General features: G+C 32.2%; 1 protein-coding gene across 2 annotated transcripts in view; it reads right to left on the bottom strand.

Annotated features, from left to right (window-relative positions):
* Positions 1-6,386, bottom strand: part of LOC106100617 (lachesin-like) — a 43,756-nt gene extending 37,370 nt beyond the window's left edge. For both annotated transcript variants that reach the window (XM_013279551.1, XM_013279552.1), the window contains exon 1: positions 6,069-6,386. The gene's annotated coding sequence lies outside the window, so the exon portion shown is untranslated. The remainder of the gene's footprint in view (positions 1-6,068) is intronic.
* Positions 6,387-22,572: the final 16,186 nt, after the last annotated feature.

Raw genomic sequence — 22,572 nt, 5'->3', positions numbered from 1 at the left:
TATTGCAATAAATGTATTGTTCATTGAATAAAGCGTATGAAAAATCATAATAAACATGAAAAGGGTCGAGCAGGGACGGACTCGGCACTACCCGCGAAGTCGCGATAGCGGCGCGATCGCCACCGGATGTTGTAATTAATGCCAGCGCCACATCATGCATTTCCGGTACCGGCAGCGTGCAGGTCAAGCGACATTATCGTATTGTATAAAGCCTCATTGTGCCCGTTCATAAGTTACTTTAAAGTTATGCGACGGGGCGAAGTGAATTATTTCAATTTTCAAGTAGTGAGAATTGTTCCGAAGTAATAAAGTTTTTAGGGTTGATTCGCATGACTGGCTTTTTATTGCTGTTTAATGGATATAAAGGAATTGTTTTGTACTCGTGATTCCATATTTAGTAGACGTAGTAAACATTGTTATCATATCTACATGTAACAGTACCTGTGTACATGTAAAAATATCTTTAATATATTTTTAATACACAAAATATGTTTACATTGTCCAATGATATCTAAATACTATTTTTTAGTTAAATCAACGTATGATATTAAAAGGTTATGCTGAATTACATTTATGAACATGAAGTGTAGCTTCCGAGAATCTTTTTTAATACATCATTATTTCCCTTCACAAGTGACATACTTTCTAGTTAAATCTTACGCGACTAGAAACATTTCCACCTACGTTTGAGCGTTATTGTGTGGTGAAGAAAGATTCAGTCTTTCACTTCTCCGAGCGTTTTATATTTCAAACGTTTGCAATGTAGTCTGTGTTGAGAAATCTCAAAGTAGAGTTTGTATAAGCTCTATAAAACCCAGTTGAGATTAAAATCAGCCAACATTTTCTTAATTAAAGTATTCATGTTTTTTTAATGCATAGTGTTGGTATAATTATAAACCAATAGTGATAAGTGACTAGATCTTTGATCATCAGTACGAAATCGAGCGACAAATGCTCTTCAAACACAATCCTGTAACCACCTTTGTATTAATTTGTGTTCGATAGTCCTTACCAGGATTTTAGAAGTCTGATATTATCAGCCAGGAATCGATAAATTAATTAGTAGATAAATATAGAATTGGACTATTTAAATTATCCAGCTATTTGTAATATTAAATTACACGATAAAAGTCATAAATAACACGATTGTTATCAATCGAATAAATTGATACACATAAAATATACAAATTACTGTTAAAATTGATGACAAAACACGAGACCGCATCTCAATTAGACAAATGTTGCATTAACACAATGTCCACAAATTAATGAATGATCAGCTCAAAATATTTCGCTATCGAGTAGCCGCCGCTTCCCACTCATTTGTAAGAGCGGCAATTATAAACCAGAGTAATCAGGGCGCGGCTGACTGTGGCCGTTATCCCTGATTCCACGGTGCAATAAACTGATTAGTAAGTACAGAATATTGGCATTTATCCCTGTATACATATTTACTAAAATAAAAACAAATAAACAAAACAGTGCTATTCAAAATAAAGTATTGCACCGACTTGTTTCTGAAAGTTGAAGTATCTTGCAAGGGTTAAACTTAACTAACTTGATCGTAATCTCATAACTTAGACAGACATTTAAATAGACAAGAATCGAAAGTTAAATTGCAAGGACACGTCACGTGGCATATCTTGTTACATAAAAAAGAAGCAATATATAAAATTCGAGTGGAGTAAAAGGTAGATTCAATACAAGCTATTATAACCAGAAAGTCTAAAAAGTATGGCACGTTTATAAAATGTGTGTGAAACCGTGACCTGCTATTATCTATATTGTATCCTTGCACACATTTCGTCAGAACAGGTTTTAATTAATGCCGACGTGGACAGCGGCAGGCCTAATGAATGGACGGTGTAGCGTGTCGCACAAAAACGCCTGCCCTCAAACACGATGCGAATTTCGAGTATAACCTAACACGGATCCCATAAGCCGTGTACGAAATTCTAGATGTCAAAATGATAGGCACATATTGGCCAGTTATTGATTTTTGAGGAATATAGACTGACGTTGGAATTTTATTCTGGCTGCATGTCGTGTTTTGTTTTTGTCATATTTTTATTCATTGTATTTGTTTACAAGCGAGTTTTATTATTTCTGTTTGTTTATCACGTTTCATACAAAAGTTTTTAGATAATTGCGACTAGATAGTTATTTCCGAAATTGCTTTTTTTAATATCAATTTTTCTTCCACATTTTAGTAAAAAAATGTATCTGTGGGGATTGTTTAAATATAGGAAATGGTCTAGAATTCTTTGAAGGTTTAATAGAAAATCAAAATCTGATTACAAAAATCTTAAATTTTGAAAACAATTGACGACTATTTGGGATTTAACATAGATTACATATAGAATTTTACCTTAAAATTATACCCCAACAAAAACATTCAAAGCGTTTCCATATTCATAACACTTACGAAGTCATAAAATATGTTTTAGATTCAAGATTTAATTAGCAAATTGCGTTAAGCATTTAAACGTATCTATAATTAACAGGCAGATATAAATCAAATAATAAATATTCTCAGTCATAATTTATAGTACGCAGCAACCCCGTTGTTGCGGTAATGGATGCCCTGCTAGATATCAGCGAGAGCCGACTTTAAATAACTCAACGTTCAGGAAACATCGCCTCACTTCGTGCCTACAAATCCACTTAACTGTATTCCTCACACTATTAAGATAAGAGGGTGGCCGAATAAAAATTACCTTTATCGCCGCGTAAGGTGTAATTGATTCTTATTACATCCTGGTGTCACGGAGCGGGACGTAATGGCCGTTAGGGACGCGTGAAAAGCTTTAACGAAGATAAGGAAATTAAGATATCTTTTCATTTTTGGACATCTTTGCAAGAATTAGTTTTCTAAGTCTTCATGTGCACTGTACTACGTCGACCGCTTGTCAATATCGACTGCTAGAAGTCATTCAGTAAAAGTAACCTTTATATTTTAATTTTATATCTCTATATCTACAAAAATCATACAAATATTATAAATGTGAAAGTTTACATGGATGGACATTTGTTAGAGTTTGTAGTCTAAACGACTGGACGGATTTCAATGAAATTTGGTATAGATGTAGAGGATAGTCTGGGAGAACACATAGGCTACTCACTTGTGTTTTTATTATTTCATGCGGACGGAATCGCGATCGAAAGCTAGTAATAGAATAAAACTAATCAAAAAAGTAACTTTGACGAAGTAATGTAATGAAAAATACTTAAAGTAAATTGAAATTGTATTTTTGAACCAATTCTTAAATGAAAATTACTAATCTTAATATATCTTTAGTACTTGGATCAGACAGAAATTCATACAGAAAATGAATTGAATATTAAATTATGCTGGTCTTCATTTTATATAAAACTGACGAAGCGTCTTGTTAGGCTTTCAAGAAGCTTTTAAGTTAATGAACAGCTTAAAAAAACTCTATTGACTCCTTTATGGAGAGTGTTTTATACAAATTAATATTTTGAAAACTTAAGTGACATCCGGACAAACACGTAATGCCACTTTTATATAGGAGGTATATTTTTTTATTTGCGGCGGTGTTTTTAACATTAACATTATTAATGTAATAATAAAAATGTTTACTTGATTAGTGTCCTTTTGCGCTGGAGTTAAAGTGTATTTTAATATGTTCCTAATATTTCATTATAAGTATAAAATACAGATAGAATATAAAAAGTTTAGTTACTAGTATTGTAAATACAGATAGAGCGGATTAATGCAGATTGTAAGTAGTTATTAAATTAATAGAAAAAGTAAGTTTATATAATTTATATACTAGCTTTCGCCCGCGACTCTTTCCGCGTGGTAATGGAAAAACAAAAGTGAGTAGCCTATGTGTTCTTCCAGACTATCTTCTATATCTATGCCAAATTTCTTCGAAATCCGTTCAGCTGTTTAGGCTACAAACTCTAACAAACATCCATCCATCTATCTAAATTTTCACATTTATAATATGAGTAAGAAGTGTAAAACGAATGTGAGTAAAAAATAATAAATACAATAAACAAAAATAAATATGACAATGTTGGAATTACGACCATTATATCAAACCTTTTTATAATAGATCATTAGTTTTAACTACGCGTTTCAAGCAATTCAATATCACAGACATCTTTACTGTGTACCATTCAGTACCAAGGTATTTACAATGACATTTTTATATGACAGACAATATGAATAATTGCTTTAAATAAAAGTTCTTGAGATATAAAATGGTAGATTTCAGACATACTTTATTGCACAAATTTATTACGTAAACCAATATTGAAAAAAGAAATTAGTCATTTTTAAAGCAATTTACTTCACTGAAAAATAGAAAAAAAACTAATTCAATGTAACGATATTTATTCAATGATACATTAATGATGGGGTTAATGATACAATTTACTTTGTTTTATCAGAAATGAATATGAACATGCGCTAACGCATCCGATGAAAGTATGAATGGATTGTATGAAAGAGGATATGCTCAAGGGAGTGCATTCAGATATGACGGCTGATAGAAATGTATAGAGGAACAGAAAACAGTGTCCGGCCCTCCGTAGGTACAAGGGCAAGTTGATGATGATGACATGAGCTAACGTAACAATATTCTTTAAGCGAGGTAGAGCACTATTACCTATGGGCAGTTTTTTTCATCACCACGAGCTTATTTTTTAATTCTAGTTTAAAATATAAAATGACACTAGCTTGGCAGTTCTATCATTATGCCTCTCACAACCGGTGCAGTGTTTAGATAGATCAAACCCCTGACTACGTTAACGTAGTACAAGTTGTCCTTGAGGACATCTTTGTACCGTTATACAAAGAGTTCATAGGATGTTACAGACGTTAAAACAATTTATTAAATAAAAGATCGAATTCACTTTTGCCTAACAAAAAGATGTATATGTCATACCCTTATAAAAAAAGCATTAGAATAATTTTGTTACTAGAAAAAGAAGTATTGAAATTGCAAAAGAAGTAATATTAAAGCTTATTGTTATAACTATTACTGGCTACTGTGATTAATAGCCTTATTCTTAAAGTAACACAACGTCACATTTCAAAACTGTTGGTTGTATTACCAAGTATTATTCAATTACAACAATAACTTCAAACAAGTAACTTTAACGTTCACTAGGTAATATCATTTTCATCGCAAACCGAACACGGTAAAAGCGATCGTTGAAATATGAGATTAACTGATCCGTTAGATTGAAAGGTCTCGCGCGTGCTAACGTAAAATGTTTCTTAAATTTTATCTCTATTATCCTTGAATTATTAAACATTTAATTAATTTACGGCTTCGGGCATCCATGGGTAATGTCCGGCTTCTATTTAGAATAAGTAATCCAATTTCATACTATAAAGTATGTAAGATATGCATGAAATAATGCTTTATTTTCATAATCCTACTAATATTATAAATGCAAAAGTTTGAATGGATGGATATTAGAGTTTGTAGTCTAAACCACTTAAAGGATCTCAATTAAATTTGTCACAAATATAGAGGTTAATCTGGAAGAACTAAGAGGCTACTTACATTTTTTTTAATTCCACGCGGGTCGCGGGTAAAAGCTAGTAGTAATTATGTCTGTTGTTATAGTTATACCTATACCTACTAATAAAATCTTTTGCTTGCTGCCACGAATTTTTAATATTAGATATCAATTATCAATTGGCTTTTGTCTATGGTACGCTAAAGACATTTAAAATACTTTATTTTGTATCTTTTATAGGTTTAACATTAAACATTTAATCACAAAAGTAAGTACGTAAATAGTAACAAAGATAATACAATATTATACGAGTATTAGCACAAACGAATAAATATTTATCCCGTAGGTTAAGTTCCTGCGACACTGCGACTCGTAGGTTCGATTCTAGGTTACATAAAAAAATCATTAAAGTTTCAACGTTTTTGTATTTAAACCTCCGTAAATAAATTTTTAATCGTAACATAAAAAGTTAAATATAACTAAAATTGAATGTTTCCTTTATAATTGTTTAAACTTTATGATATGTATATTTGATAATAAGTTAGTTCAAACAAGCTACTGTAAAATACCTGATTGCGACGTGAATCCATTATAAAGTTTTTGTATCATACGAGTGTTTGATCTTTTACATCTTCACAAAGCACACAACAAGTTTTGCACTTAAAACATTGCCGGGTTTTGATTAGCGGCGTATTTGTTCTAAAGCAACATTTTCCCCATTTCACTTTCAAGAGTTTATCAAAGTTATATTAAAGCTCTTCAAAGTCAAACACTCAAAAGTTGCGGATGTATTCGCGATCGGAGATAAACGGCAACTAAGCTCGCGTTTGATAAAGTTGTGTAGAGCGATGTCGCGCTGGTCGGCGGCGGTCGGCGCGCGACTGTGAGCGGCGACGGCAGCGGCGACACGCGGCCGCGCGGCCTCGCGGCGACGCGCTGCACGCCGTAGGAGGAGTCTTCGACCAAACCACGCCTACCAAGAAGCTACACATTTCTTTTTCAATATGTGTAATTCAATTTCGCTTATGTCTTCGCTGGGAAAGTTGATGCCCCGTTGTCGTTCAACACAATGTTTTTTTATGTAAAGTGTATTGTAGCTCGAACCGAGTTGGCCTATGCCACGGCGCTCCCAGCGATTTTCTGTTTCCTTTTTTATCTCAATTTCACGTGCTGTTGAACGCTTATATCTATTGTGCTTGATGAAAAGACATTGAAATGTTTTCATTTTAAAAACGATAACAAAAGCTGACTTATAACAATTTTGTTAATAACAACATGAATATTTTGCACAACAGAATACTTTGGAATTTTGATGTAAATATATGGTTCCTAATCTAATAATACCATTGTTAGTTAAAATTCGTCACAATTACTCTTTCTTTTAATAAAAGTAAGAAATGAGAATCAAGATAAGATGAAAAAAAAATCAAAGAAATAGACGCTGGTGACCAAACTTATCTTTGAATTTAATTGATTTTGTATCTGATTCTGCCCTAAGGGAGGCCCTAGGTGGTCATCGACTACTACAAGTGAGGTAGTTAAAGGTTGAAAGTTATAGAAGTAAACCCTTGTGCCTTTGTACGTCATACATTTAAAAATGAAGATTGTCTTAATATTTTTTTTTATTATATTTATTTACATAACCAAAAATGTTTTACAAATAATGTCGCCAAACTGCATAACAGTTTGTTGGCGACAGGCACTCATTTCTGTCTTGTACTTATTCTCATATATTTACATCTGTTTTAATTTTGTAAGAAACGCTTTCTTAATTTATTTTTTGCAACATTTTTGGATTCACTGTCAATGTTTTGTCTCTAAGGAATTTAATTCTATTATATAATTTATTTGATAGCATCATTAAAGAGTGACATAGATCACAACACTACCAGATCTACGATTTAAAGCGCAGCGTGCGGGTGGCGTTACAGCGTCGTAAACAATTTCGAGTGTTAAGGAATTTACTAAATTATACCAGTAAATTAAGCGCTAGTTTCATTTGCTTTACAAAGTGAATTATGTTTCGGTGTCTTAGTTCTGTCACCGCCAAAGTTACTACGGTTCAAAATTAATACAGTGCCATAAGCCAGCGTAATACCCTTACGCCCTCTAGACACCTATTTTACCGTATCAAATTTTGTACATACTTGCACACAATTAACTGCTTTATACATCACGTGGAAAGGTATAATTTTGTTTGATGTTTGATTGGCGTTTATGACATTAGGAAGTGTTGTTATAATTATTAAGTGTGCACCTATTTGTTTACTGTCGCGAGTAACAAGATCCTAATGATGACTGACATCAATAAATTACATTATGTTAGTTGTTGTTTTGACAGAACGAAATTCATTAACACAATGTAAGCTTAATGAGGATACAACTGACTATATGACTTATCTTCACTTGTTTCTTTATAGTATTCTCCAGTAAATATCAGTTATATCTTAAAGATAAGTTCTGGATACGGTGTATTAACTATCTAAGTTCACTGCGTCGTCTATTCACTATCTTAAGGCTACATTTAATTGTTCCCGTATGTTTTAAGATTTAGAATTTGGTGAATACTTTTATAATACCAGTGTTCTTGATGTGAATTGATTAACATAAATTTTTCGTCTATGTGTCTTGAAGTTTGTACATATAAATAGAAAAAATAACCATAAATAAAAAGCAAAAAATGAAACTCAAGTTTGACTTCAAATACATTTAAAAAATTAAAAGCAAAACAGGAAACGGTTATCAAGAAGTAAATTATTAAGATTGTTTGACTTAAAAGCAACATTTTTAAATAAAAAAAATCCAGAACGTTTTATCGTGCAAAACTTTTTCATACGGCCTTAAGAGCGTAAGTCGGTTGTAATCCGTCGAGTTTGCAGTACTGAGTCGGCTCGGGCCAAAGAAAGCAAAAGGAGGCCGATAGCGCAACTCCCCGGGGGCTAGTTTCAGTCGGAGCGATTTTCGCGGCTCGTTCTTATGATTAAGTCAACTCTTGTGGGACTCGCGAGACGCGGCTGCGACGCCAGCGATGCTCGTTTCAACGATTTTAGCAAGGTACGAGAAAATAAATTGCAACGTTGATAAATGCTTATTGATTGATATCAACCTTTGATTGGAAGGAAAAAGGACTAAGGTTAATGAAATACATTGTAAGGGAATTGTCACAGAATACTAAATTTATTGTATTTTATTTAAAATTGTATGCATCCATCATAATAAAAATAATTATATTTGGACAATCTATTGGTTACCAATAAGCTTTTAAGATCTTACACGTAGAAGTGATTTAACATTAAAAGCCTTATTTTAAAATGTGTTATAATTTTTCAAGTAAATACTGAATTACGAATTCAATAAGTTGATAAAAATTTACATCGTCCCAATGTTTTTGGTAAATTATTCTATACACTTATGAAAGGAATTTTCCTACGATTTGCATCGCCTGGCAACGCTCTTCGTAATATCATTTTATGTAGTAGAACTCACGGTGTGAGTCTTTTAAATGTTTTCTTTTTTTAAAGAATATACGTAGAAAGGCTTGTTATCCTTTAAGCTCTTTATCTGAGGTGTTTTCGTAGAAAATGTTTTTACATTGAAGCTGTGTACTTAAAATTATAAGAAGATAATAACATTCGCCCTTTAGTCGTTCGGAAATTCCTAAAAAATGTAATGATTATAAGTAAATCGTATCATGATCTCAGACAGTCTCGGATTTAAATGTTCTTTTTGATTTTCTTAACGAACTTAGCTTCACTTCTATACAAGTTTTATGTTGATTTAAAAACGGTTAAGAATTACTAAATGTACACTTAAAAAGATAGACTAATTATATACTAGTAACAAGGATTGTTTTTGTAAAGTTTTCAATACAAACAAAAAGTAATATCGGTTAATAATATACGTATTTAATTGCTCCAATTAAAGAGCTTAATATAAATCAAATGAACTGGAATATTAACATTGCGAGACAATAAATAATAGTTGAATTACCTCGCCGCATGAAAACCTCCAAAATGAGTGGCAGTTAACATCTTTTAACGGAAAATTGTACAACACGAGTTGCAGTCGTAATGCTGTTGTGGAATTAATTCAAATTTTGAAACCGTATTTTATTAATTAAATTTTTAATAAATGCCAAGTTTATTTACGTAGTTGTGATTAATTTTAAGTTACTAGAATGTTAAAATTAATATTTAATCACCAGTTAGACTAATTGAAAAAAACGTGTACACTAATGGCCGAATACTGAACTTAAATACGTAATAGCGTCTTAAAAGATAAAACAATTCTTAAAATGCAAATAAAACTTAAACGTTGATCAAATTGTAAACGGGGCTTACGAAGCGAAGTGTATAAAATTCGTTTCAAAATTCGGCCGTTACTTTACTACGTGGATAAATGTTTAAGTTCGTAGTATATTTTATAACTTATCATGCATGTGACATATTTTTAATTGTATTGAAACACCTTGTTATTTCATAAGTAATATTCAACAAAATATAAACAGTATAACTGAAATAAAGAAAACCAGAGACGAAGTTTTTGTTCTAACTTCGCTTTACATTATTAGTTTGCGAGTTTAGAAGTTTTCAATTTTCGACTAAGTTTAGAATACTCAAGTTTCGTGTGTGCTTTTTGTTGTACGTTACTTAGACGATAATTAAAAGTTTTCAATAATTACTGTCTGTAAAGATTTTTACCTAATAAATACACATTTTTGTATATTAAAAAGGTAAATGAATCGATTTATGATTAACTAGCTTTCGCCTGCGATTACGACCGCTGGAATTAATAAAAAAAGTGAGTAGCCTATATATTCTTCCAGACTATCCTATATATATGCAAAATTTCATCGATATCCGTTCACCGCTTAGGCTACAAACTCTAACAAACATCTATCCATCTTAACATTCACATTTATAATATTAGTATGAAGTATGATTATTTTACATTAGAGACTCATTTCGCCTTTTTAAAATAGCTAGTGGCTATCGGTTGAAGTATCCAACCTGTTTATGGAAAAGAATTAAACATGAAATGTTTTACTAATTTCTGAACAGTTGTTTAAATGTTTATAGCATTAAACAATCCGTATCGCCATCGGGATGTTACGACGACTTTCATACTTATTCGTGGACACGTACGTTTGTTGCTTTAATTGGAAAATATTGGCCTTTTATGCAGTTTTGTGGCGGAAAGAAAAGAAACATTGCATGCGTTTTCACCAGTTAGTTATTGTCGAATGTATTTTTCGTTACAGAGCCGCTGGAATAAAGGCTTAAATTGAAAGCAATGCTTTGGCAGAACTGATTGTTCAAATGGTACGATTATACTGCTAACCCTTGTTCGGATTTACGTCTGATAGAAGGGAAACACAAAGGAAAATTACGTAATATGCAACTGACTCTATGATGTATATCTACAAGCATTCCACCTTATCTTTTCAAAGTACTATTTGCTGCAAGAGATGACTCGTCTTGTTATTTTGGGTAAATTTTAGACATGTTATTCATTACAGTAGAATAGTGTTTTTGTTTATATATGAGTGAAGCAGGTGGCTATAAAACAATCTGCACGTTTCTAGCTATTAATCAATCAGCGCACGTAAATCGGTTAACTTCAATCAGGCAATAAATTTAGCCGACAGCCTCTCTTTCCACAACGTACTCATTTCGTTAGTGTATTTAATCATTCTATACAATATGAAATTGAAGATAAACTGTACGTAATTAACATAAATCAATGTTTATTGGAATGGAAATTCAAATGACAATGATAATAATTTTTGAAAATAATTTATTACAAAGTTTTGTTAATTGAGTAAAAGGAAAGTTTTCTGGCAAAATCAAATTAATCGGGGATTATATGAATTTTTTATCCCTATATTTTTATGTATTATAATAAAATAATTGTTTGTTTCTCTTTGAAAAGTAATTTATAAGGAAATTCCAGAAATGCGTAAATTAACAAAGTTCTTGGGAATCATTTTATTACGGATAAAATTGAATCTTAGTACAAACTTGTAAAAGGGAGAAGCGCGTAAGCTTTCTGTACAAGTGCGTGCCTTTGAAATAGTTGGTAGTACTTTATTAATTTTGAACAAGTACCTAAGTTTTACAAAAGCAACAAGGAATTTTAGCAAACAAAGTATGAAGATATTATAACGTAATAAAATAATCCAAGAAAATATGACTATTGACATTTAACTTGTAAGTCAAAATATTGTCTACTCCATAAGAAAAAACTATAGAACTGTTTAATTATTTCTTTTTTTTTACAATTGCAAACGAACGAGCGGCCACCTAAATCTGCTTAAACGGCGAAGCGACCGCTGCCTATAGACATCTGCAATTGCAGATGCGTTGCCTGCCCTAAATCAACGGAGGAAGAGACGCACATAAAGACGATATTTTCCCTTCCTATGCGACTCCTCCTCCTTCAAATCAACTTTCCCATCCATCCTAAGAAAAGAGAGGAACCTGAAAGGGACTAAAAGACATTGTAAATTGCTTTAATACAAACTATGGTATGGTATTATTCTTATTACTTTGATTAATTTAGTACTTAAATTAGAACAATAGTATACCGATATGCGATATAAAATAATTGAAACGTTATTGACGATTGATCAATCACCGTGTGTCTATTTGTATTAATCAAACAGTAAATTAATCCGAACCACCCTCTGTTTCAACAGCTTAACCACGCTGTTATGTAACCGTATTTAGTTAATCTATGCCTCGTATTTGCAATCCTAGAACAAATTTATTCAATCACTAGCTGTTGCCCGTGACTTAATCCGCGCACAATTAAATGTACGAACTATCAAAACAAAAAACTACGTATCCCTCGAGAACCAGACATTTTTCACGAATGACCAATATCCAATGATTTACCCCACAGTTTGTTTTAAATATGTGCGAAATTCCAATAGGATATGTTGAACCGTTACAGAACTATCGAGTAAACATGAAGACACTAAATTAATGCATCTCACGGGAACCGTAACTATTTCCAAGATCAAAGTATTATATGTGTTCTTCCAGGTATGTTGTACGTCTATGCCAAATTTCAGCGAGATCCATTCAGTCGTTTAGGCAACAAACTCTAACAATCATCATTCGAACCAAACTTTCACGTCTTATTGGATTACAATAAAATGCGTAATGAAAATATTCTATTTGCTTTCCAATTTGTAAAAATGTGAAAAAACAATAAAATCTATATAGTAATTAACAATGAATAGTAGTGCCACTGTTTTAGTTAATTCCTAATTAGCTAATTAACGTTGTATCGCATATTATATAACAACATTATTGAACGATTAGTGTAGGTAACAAAGTAAAACTGTTAATTTATTTTATCGCGCGGAGAGGGCCGCGGGCTAAATTGAAAATCATTGTTGTTGTTTGTTAGTCTGATGGTCAACGCAAATTTATTTTAAATCTGGTTTAATAAAACTTAACTAATTAATTACTCGTATGTTCTATGTTAATACCAGTAGATAACTGTTTTGCTGCTGTTGCGTTAGATATCTTTTTTTGGAGTAATTAGAATTCTTTTTTTAAATAAATTTAGCTTGTGTATTGGAAGTATTTTTGTTTACGTAACATTGATCATGTGTTTAAAACTTACTCTATTTTAATTCATGAAAAATCTTGTAAAATTGTAAACCTTTTTTTGATTAGGTCTCATAAAGTAAAAAAAAATATATTTACCCGTCCAACTAATCAAATAACCATTCTCTACGCATTCTTGTGTATTTTTTAAGACATTTATTGCCGACTCAGTATATCAAAGTGCATGATTAAAACATGAGAACACGTAGGAACATTTCTTGTTTACATCAACATCCATTTCGCTTTCATCCATCTTGTAATTCAATTTAGTTAAGCAAAGATTGCGCTATCTCAATGTACTACGTGTATACAGTTATTTAAATACAGCCGTATTTGCTATTTTACTAATATTATAGATGCGAAAGTTTCGATTGATGGTTGTCTATTAGAGTTTGTGTTTGTAACCTAAACGGCTGAATGAATGAAATTTGGCATAAATTTAGAAGATACTCTGGAAGAACACATGGGCTACCTGCTTTTGTTTGTTCTTAATTCCACGCAGGCGGAGTCGCTGGCGAAAGCTAGTCTGTCATATATTTAAGTGTACTAGAAATATGTAATATAATAACCTGCACCCATCGTAGAAGAAATTCAAAGATATGTGTGAAGTCAACTAACCCGCAGTGGGCCAGCGTGGTTGACTATGGCCTAGTCACCCCCTTACTTAGGGTAGGCTCCGAGCCCCTCGGTGGGGACGTATATGGAGCTAGTGACGATGTGATATAATTAGTCTTTTAAATCATCTATAGGTATTTCGCCGAGTTTGAATATAGGAGAGGATTTAAAAAAGTCATAAATAAATATAGAAGTTTGAATAGTATTTTTACAGGTTAACAACATATTTAAAATTAAAATTCGTTTGTTATCAGGTTTTCGTCTTTTTCCTCGTCTAAATAACTAACAAACACGAACTTTTTACTTTGAGATATCACACTATTTAAAAATTAAACGTAGGTAATTACTTCAAGATTTGCTTACCACGGAACATTGCAGCCAAGTTTAAATTTACATAGCCGTAGTTATCAAGAGGGTAACAAAGTTTAGAACTATCTACTGCGATAACTGACTAGTCCATAAACTTCTATTAAGAATAAAAGCATCTTACATTCGAAGAAGAAAAGCGTTATTAGATATTTGTTAATTTAATTAGTATATTAAGTTTCAATATTACAACTGTGACTTAATCTTTGTCAGTTAAAATGTTACGCAGCATCAAACGACTAACTTTTGCTTGCGACTTCTCCCGCGTCTAATAAAAAATAATTATAAATTGTCGTCTATGTTACTCATAGATAATTTACTTTCCTAATGGTGAAAGAATTTTTTAAATCGGCCCCGTAGTTTTTGAGTTATTTCAATACATACAAAAATACAAATATTTTCTCATTATAACATTAGTACTAGATAAGTATCTTAGGAAGTTATTTAGTTATATTCATTTAAACATTCTTAGTTAGATAACTATTATTAAAGCATCACCAAATACACGCTCACCTTTTAGTAACAACACAGTAAAGGCTCTGTGGTTCATACATAAAGTTGCACAGATGCATTAACTTTGATTTATTATCGGCGATTACTTATTTAGTTTCCTCAGTAACCCCGCTTCGGAACACGCAACTACTTTACGATTTAAAATCCAGTTGAGGCTTAAAGTGTATCGCAAAGCCATTACCAACTCTATTACCATTGTTTCAAAGTAAACTTTCCTTGAACAATAAGAATACTCGAACAATCGTTTAAACAAATTTAAATTTATAATCACAGTGGTGTTTAACATTTGAATGGCTTCATTTTATGTTTAGGGTAAAAATATATTTAACGGCTGGATTTATTAGATAACCCTTAGTATCTCCAAAAACACAATGCTAAGATGTATTTTCTTACTAAATAATTACTTTTTGGCCTCTTACAACTTAGCAACTCTAAAAATTAGTCGTTCAATTTTGCACATGCCTTTCGCATTGAAGACGGAATAACTGTGGTTTTAATAAAGAACGTGATTAACCGTAGTTTCACTATTTGGAAACAAAATTTCTCAACAACTTGAAAAGGTATACGCAAAAAAGAACCTTAGCTACTGAGGTAGTTCTTTGAGTCATTAAAAACGTGTGAGCCGGCGCTGAGCGCGCCTCCAGCGAATTTGTCAGTCTGCGTCGTGAAATTAACACTTGGCGAACATAAGTTAAAGACAGATAGTGATGTCCTTTTTTAAAGTATCGATACGATAAATACCAGCAATTAATTAAAGAGTATGCAATAGAAAATGTTCGCATTGCGACATGGTCGTTACTGCATTTAGAACAATGTTTGCGAGATCCAATTAAAATGTAAAAACAAACAATTTTTTAAAGTTTGACCAAAATAACTATGATGGTTATTTAGATTTATAAGTTTACCTAATGAAGTCTTAAGCTTTCAATATTTTAATTTAGAAGTTTAATATTCTACGAGTATTACAGTGATTTAATATTTGTACTTAATACTAGATTTCGCCAGCGAATCCGTCCATGTAGAATTAAAAAAGTAAGTAGCCTATGTCTTCTTCAAGACTATTATCTACAATTACGTCAAACCCGAGATCCGTTTAGCCGTGTACGCTACAAACTCTAACAAATATCCATCCATCCATTCATCTATTATTCGCATTCATAATATTAGTTAGATAATAAGATTGAATTGAGGTTTTTAAGATATATAGACAAATTGAAATGTAAGTCGATATGAAGTTAAGTAGTACCACGAACAACACTAAAGCGTTTCGGATGTAGCTATAATTGCAGCGCCATCCCGTTGTAGCGACGATGTTATTAAGTTGAACAGGCGTTAAGCCTGCAGCTCACTCTGATACCTTACAATTTCAGACTTCATGTCAATAAGGTGAGCTAATCAAATTAAAAATACTTTTAAACAATATTTGACATTCCAATGTATTTATATTTAATGTTTATATATGCAGTCCGCAGTGTTGTGATATTTATAAAAAAAGAAAGTTGATCGTGAAAAACAAACTTAATCAGAAGTAAGTTTTGTAGACGTAACTTCCCTCGAAAGACCATTTTCTTTTCTGGATAACAAAGATTCCATGGAATATCTAATTAAGGTGAAACAAAATTGGATACGAATTGAATGAAAAGTATTCAAACAGTAATTTTTTAACACACTTTCGTCATAATTATTTAAAACAAATTAAAAAAAATAACATGTATCGAAGTTATTATTGACACTCAAGGCTTACATATAAGAAAAAAATCGATTTTCGTAGCTAAAACTTCGAAATATGTTTGTAGATATAACCCAAAGGCAAACAAAGTGCTTTTTTAAAGGCAGTAAATACTAGTAAGATTTTAAAATCAATTACAAATACTTTTTTATAATTTATTTAGATAGAAACCACTCCACGGGTTTCGAAATCGAAGGTCTGTAAAAACTTGGTTCATTTGGTCGAATGCATTTAGAATTTTAATACCTACTTTTCCCGGTGAACTTTACTTGTTAGGATCTCATCGAGTGTCCCGCCTCATCGGCACCGACCGACCGCTACATTTCTTTATTCTATTGTTAAATGACTCAACTTTTTCCAAAAGGTTCAATTACTGTCTTTTCTGTTAATTTTCCTATACTTATAAAGTATTCTTTGTTCGATTTATTGAGTATGGAGACATGAATTTATTTGTATATATGAAAATGTCTTTATGTTTACGGTAAAAGCTTGTCCACGCTGTTCAATGTTTCAGATATTACAAAAATACATTGAAGCAGTAATAGCTGGTTTAATAAGCTTAAAAAGAAATAATAGAAACAATCTAACAGTGGTAGAGCCCGCTTTAACATCTTCGCACGAATGGGCCGGCTCGCCCGGTGTAATACCACGACCACACAGAAAACAGTGTGAAGTAGAAGCAATTTCGCGTTTCGTCTGATGAGTGTGGTGCCGGAGGCCTAATTTTAGTCCCTTTCCCTTTCCACTCTTTTCTTAAGAGGAAAGGATGGAAAGGAAAAGTGGATTTGATGGTGGAAGAGATGCATAGGAAGGGGAAATGTTCTCTTTATGTGCGTCTCCTCCTACGTCATTTAAGGGTAGGCAACGCATCTGCAATTGCGAATGTTTATGGGCAGCGGTCGCTTACCATTTTGGTGGATTCAGGTGGCCGCTTGCTCGTTTGCCACCTTGTATTATAAAAAAAAAGAATAGAACGCCATAATCAATTGATGTTTATTTTCTATTTGGTAATAATAGAATTTATTCAATTCTGTTAGCATAAATATCACTTAACAGTATTTCCATGTTTCTTTGTATCAATTTTTTAAAAGATTAAAATTGTATCGCAATAAAATAAATCATTCATATTAAAAATATCACGGACTCCACACTGCATTTGTGTCCCGACAGCAAATCCGACTCATGATTGCATTATTAAATTTGCGAGCGTTTTATTGCATTATAATTCTGAATCTCCGTGCATTTTTTTCTTATTACCACTCGTTTCGTTTTCCGCAGTCTATTTATGTTTCGAAGTGATAATTAATTTCTACCACAAGGTACCTAAGTATTAAAATATGTAAAGAACAACACATGCAACAAATTATTTAAAAATAGCATTCGCCTGCGACTCCGTCCGCTTGAAATTAAAAAAAAAGAAAAATAGGTAGCCTTTATAATCTTCCAGACTTTGCTCTATATCCATGCCAAATTTCATCCAGGTCTATTCAGCCGTTTAGGCTTAGGAAATCTTTAACAAACTTTTATTTAGTATATGTAGTAAGAAAGATCATGATAGAAAACCTATTTTTTTATTTTTTGTTACTCAAGCAACTAATTTTAGCCCTTTGTTGTTCTAGGACAATCAACATTTCAAGTTTAGACCAAAGAATACTATATTACTAGATATGGTAACCATATTTCTCCAGCCTGTCGGGAAATAAAGCAACGCTTTTATGTAGAGTTGATTTCTAATTTTAAGAATTAACATCATTATACATATTTTTATTTGTGAGCAATATAATACTTAGACATGTTTCTCTGCATTATAATATTGAAAATGAATATTTCAGTAACGTGTGGGAGCGCTTCATTTTCATAAACGAAGTTATGAAATTTGAGCTTCAAGGCGGCACTTTTAACTTTTGATTACAGCGTAATTCAAAAGTTTTATTGTACTAAAGAAATAATTATACTACCGAGAATTTATCTGAATCATATTCAAGCTTTGTAACATTGGAGTAGATAGAGAAATGTAGGTTTTTCTTTAGGTATTTTATAAAGAAACTTCTGATTTAATCGTATTTTTGTGATTATAAAAATCAAACATAATTCAAACATTTTGCAAAGCCTGCAGTTTTTGAATGGCAAATGGCACGAGGGCGCCATCTATTGTATAAATATAGTAGTAGGTCAGTTATGGAGGCTTCAAGTTAAACAGTGTAGCAGGTTTCGTAGCAAGCGTGTAGATGGCAGCCTAAATAAATATAGTCAAATATTGTTTCCCTTTTTAGTACTTATTGTAAAATATAGATGGCATAGCAATCAAATACTAAAACTTTTTTTGTGTCTAGTAAACAAGTTTTTGATAGTGGAATCGAATGTTTAGTGATAAAACAAGGTAATCACAAAATTGATTCTAGATTTTATTGTGATATTTTCTTTGAACAGAAAAAAATCCTTTAAAAAAAAACGGTATACCGACTATTACGAAAATATAATTTTGAATAATCTACTTACATCTATCAATGTCTCTCTTGTTAAGGAAATGATGTAAATATGTCTAAAATATTTTTTTAAGTAAAATGTAATTCAAATAAAAATATTACATAAGTTGTTGGTATATATGGTATGGTATATATATACATACAGGTTGAAGTTACGGTAAACTTACGCCAAAATAAGTGAATTGGAGGAGACGATATCTTTAACTGCATCGGTTGCCGTTGTTGCGCAAGTGATACTTGTCTGTACAGAACGGAAATAGTAAAACCGGAATGCCGCGTCTCGTCTTTTACCAATTTCATTTTAAACCTTTACAGTTCAAATATAGATCTTGTCTCGTTGTAATAAGGTTCTTAATATATGTTCAAATATGTTTGCATTTAATAGTATACGAGCTGGAGTTTGCTTATACGTGACAAGTCCTGTAAAGTTCCCGTGTCTTGTTACCACTTCGTGTTTGGCAGATTGGATTTGTTTTCGTATATGTTAATAGCGTTTATTCATGTTTGCAGTCAGACAATGTTACAGTATATAGATGAAACTAAAAATTTGAATCGAAATATTCATTACATATCTCAGTGAAACCGATGTACTAATACTTAGGCGTAGACTTCGGCGTAGAAGACGTAGACGTCTACGCCGACATCTACGAATTTTAATGGATGGTTACTGTAAGACAGTCAACGTCAAATCTGTTATACTCACGTATAAACGTATTGCAATTTTTCGCTTGTAAAAAGTCTCAAACTAATAAATATAGATAAATTGTCAAAGTTATGACCAATTTCGTGGATAAATCGATATAAAAGCCAGTCATGCTCAATATTTCATTCTCCTCGTTGCATATTGCGTCCTGACTGATCTCGGAATACTTATTGTTTGAGTTTAGCTTTATCCAGCAATTGCTGCATTATTCGAAATTATTTAGTTTCATAAGCTACTTTGATGTTCTATACTAATATTATACAGAGAAAAGATTTGTATTTTTATATATTTGTTGAAATAACTCAAAAACTACTGGGCCGATTTTGAAAATTCTTTTGCCGATAGTAAGGTAATTTATCTGTGAGTAACATAGGCTATTTTTTTATCATGCGGAAAAAGTAATTAGTAATAGCTAGTTACATGCTCATACATATTTACAATCAATTATTATCACAAACTTACAAATTGTACATTACACAAAATATTAGAAATTTACTAGAGAAAAATGGTTGTTTTTTGGTGTTGACGATAACAATTTTTCTAATAACAAATCAATAAAAAAAGAACGTCATAGACTACATGCACATGAATTTCTTGAAAACACTCAAGTTTTAATCTATATCCGAGATAATATCAGGCAAAACGTTATGTGCAGTCTGTACCCTGAGCGTTGAATAGAAATGGTTTTATATTTATGTATTTAATTCTTAGTTGGTACGTAGTCGATGCGGCGGCATATGCAGGCGGCGACGGCGGGCGCGTGTAAATTGTGAAAGTTGGAAGCGCGGTTGCAATTTTCGCAGCACTCAATATAATATATTGTCAGGCGCGAAAGTAGACACGGTTGTGGAACGATGGATGCACTCTCTTTGGCTTTCTGGCACGTTCCTCTGAACAACTCTATTGAGTTATAGTTCACTGTTAGTGGGAAATTGATTTGCGCACGACACCTATCTAAAAGTATTTGTAATGTTATTTTACATTCGATTTTATAAGGTTAAAGCCTGTCCCATCAAATTTAAATTGTCTGACATCAATCCAACGTGTAAAATCTGTGTCTGTGATAGTGACGTCATTTTTAAGCTATCTGAGCCTCTATCAGCCAGTGGTGGGACATGCCCTAAGTGACGGTAAAGGGAAAGTTTATCTTATTTATTATCAAAAGGGGCAGTACTGCGATTTATTTCACAAAAATAACTTAAATTTCGTGGGTTTAATAAGGATTTGCCAACGTTTTTGTACAAATTGAATTTAGTAGATACTGTCGTATCGTCGATTGTTATATGTCGATATTAGTTTACTAAAAACTAATAAGCTATATATCTATAGCAGACCATATGTTGAAAACTTTAGTTACCAATCGTATAAGTTCAGAATTGTTACGAATAAATGGATCCAGTACAACGAATTGTTAGACCCGAGCGGGTCGTTTTGAAGCACTAAATAAATCAATATATCGGGTAATGGTTTCTACGCCTAATTCCAGTATTGCGCCAGATTATTTGGTACGAATTAGCTGCAGCTGTCAGATTTAGGCAAACATTCGTGAAGCTCGTTTGGGACGGAACTGGCTATCGCTCTGTTTCTCACATTAGTACAATTCCAATGAATTGGTACAGCCTTGAGAACTTGAATTTCGCTTGAGACTATTATTCCTATAGCAAAATACACACATATAAAGAGTAGATCGTTGAGAAAATTTTTCTTTTAATTTTAGGAGTCTTATCTAAAACTTTATTAATTTGTATTGGTTATGGTTTTACACTTTATTGGTAAATATTAATTGCTCGAATGAAATTCTAAAATAGGACACTGACAAATGAAAGATATATTTATGTTATTAAGAATGTTTTTATATTAAGACGAACAATAACATAGAAATATCTTCTTATCAATTCTGTATTACGCCAATAGATTACTGTGTAACCGTTCGATTAATATTTTCATACAAAGACTGCATAGAAAGGAGCGTAACAAATTACCTAATTTCTCTTTATGTGTAGCGAAATGAGTCTGAAGTTGATTGAATTGGCCGTTTTATACTAAAACAATTTCGTATGACGTAGAGAATCTTATAAAAAGGTTTAATATAAACGCTAATAAAAGTGTATACAGTAGAAATACGATGAGGTTTTAATAAAAAGTATGTATAATTGGAAAAGTCTGTTATACGAAGTAATATGTACATACATACTTTGTACCTTTTATTAAATTGAAATATAAATTTTCAACGTTAGCAGTCGACTTATTTTTGATGCTTTAAATTGAATTTTATACTTCATTTTATACCTGAGATGAGTTGATGCACAATTTCCAAGGTAACATGCTAACAACGCCCGTGAAGAGTGTAGGTTCATCTAATTTCGACAATGTCTTACGTTGGGACATATTAAAGCAATTAGCCGTTAAAAGCTCGTCTTTTGCCGCGGGCGTCTCTCAAAGCGAGACATGCGGAACAACACCAGCACATACGGGGACTTATGAATTAATTTCATATTTCTTTTGCATGTTTAATGTAATTCTTGTGAATATTAAACATTCAAACACATCACAACTAAACGTCAGAAGTGTATATACGAATTCACGTAATATTTTATTGCTTTTAATATGAATATTTTTAAATAGCGTCGACAAATTTACTGAAATATATGATATTTTCTGTAAAAAACGGGAGCAAGATTACTTAAGGAGCGCTCGAAAATTATAATCCAGGAGCGTCCTCATTGTAACTAAAACTTATCTTTTGTTAGCTTTACAAATATGTAAACGTAAAAAATTGTATATTAATTCCTATATGGAGTATTCTTGGAAGAGCTTAAAACAGAACTTTATTATTATGTCTGATTTAAATATGGTTAAAAGGTTTTCGATATCATTTATTCTGACTAGCAGATATGTAAATTTCAATTTGGCCTTAATAGTTGCGATAAAGGACAATATCGATCAGGCCTGATGCCGCGGAGTCTGTTACTGACGCGGTCCGACATTCTCTTATGTGTCGGTCATTGCAAAATGTGTACTATTTTCATTTTCGATTACTGC

This window comes from Papilio polytes, unplaced genomic scaffold, assembly GCF_000836215.1.
Source record: "Papilio polytes unplaced genomic scaffold, Ppol_1.0 DF824047.1, whole genome shotgun sequence".
NCBI classification, from domain to species: Eukaryota; Metazoa; Arthropoda; class Insecta; order Lepidoptera; family Papilionidae; genus Papilio; species Papilio polytes.
The sequence above is the reverse complement of the archived record's forward strand: the minus strand, read 5'-3'. Positions and strand labels throughout refer to the sequence as shown.